Source organism: Triticum dicoccoides, chromosome 2B (genome assembly GCF_002162155.2).
Source record: "Triticum dicoccoides isolate Atlit2015 ecotype Zavitan chromosome 2B, WEW_v2.0, whole genome shotgun sequence".
Classification (NCBI taxonomy): domain Eukaryota; kingdom Viridiplantae; phylum Streptophyta; class Magnoliopsida; order Poales; family Poaceae; genus Triticum; species Triticum dicoccoides.
Window position 1 is genome coordinate 157467149 of NC_041383.1, and position 1056 is coordinate 157468204.

A 1056-nucleotide genomic window follows, 5' to 3' on the forward strand; every position below is an offset into this window, starting at 1 on the left:
AGTGAAATTGGGGGTATCCAAGTGAGGTGACTGGTCGAGTGGATTGCACTCGATGGCTTCAGTCGGTACTTCTTGCTATACTTTGAATGTCCTTGACTCTAGGGTAGTGACCTTGGGTAGGGTGTCTATGACCCTAGGTTCATGGCATCGTCAGTGGTAGCGACCTTGCTTGCTTGGAGTGACGGAAAGCTGACCTCAATGGCAAGCATCAACAATGTTTTTTTTTTTCCGGATCTTCCTCAATATTAGAATTCACATTAGCCAGTTCTTGTTCTTCCTCTAATATACAACTCAATGGCAACGAGCCAACTACTCCCTTCATCTCATGAGATGTAATAACGTCTTATATTACGAGACAACAGGGGTAGTTCATTAGCATTAACCCCGACTTTAGTGCTTAGAGTTAGCTAGTTATTATTTTTAACTTGTAAGACATGTTGTGGTGCAAGAGGAGATAGTTATATAATCATACCAACAAGTGCCTGTCTCATCCTCAACTCACTATAGATGTTTGGGAAAATGCAGATTGAAACCAAACCCATTACATTCCGTTTCTACGATAAACACTGAAACATCACCACTCCATTTTATCTATCATCCTCAATCAAACACACGAACGAAACCAACCCATTCAGATAGAATGTAACCATGTCATTCCACTCCACTCTGTTCCTTAACCAAACACACCCTTGATTCTTCGACAAAAACACACCCTACACATACGACAATAGTCGACGGTCCGTAGCATGTTTTTGCCACGTGTTTTATTTACCTCTTCGGTGACCAGAAAGATCAACGGCATGTAATTACACACTGGTTGCATATATTTTTGTTTTGAAGGGAAATTCCAGCCAAAACAGATACTACTAGACAAATTCAGAAGCAAAGAACTGCAGAGCTTCAGAGTTCCTTCTTTTGGAGGGGGCGTTGACCTGAGAGAGGCATTCTGCTTCCTTCTTTCCGAAGCCACGGGCCCGGACCGCACCGGAGGGACCGAACCCAACCCCAAACGCAGTACCACCCTCCCTAATTAAAACCATCGCTCTCTCCCTTCGT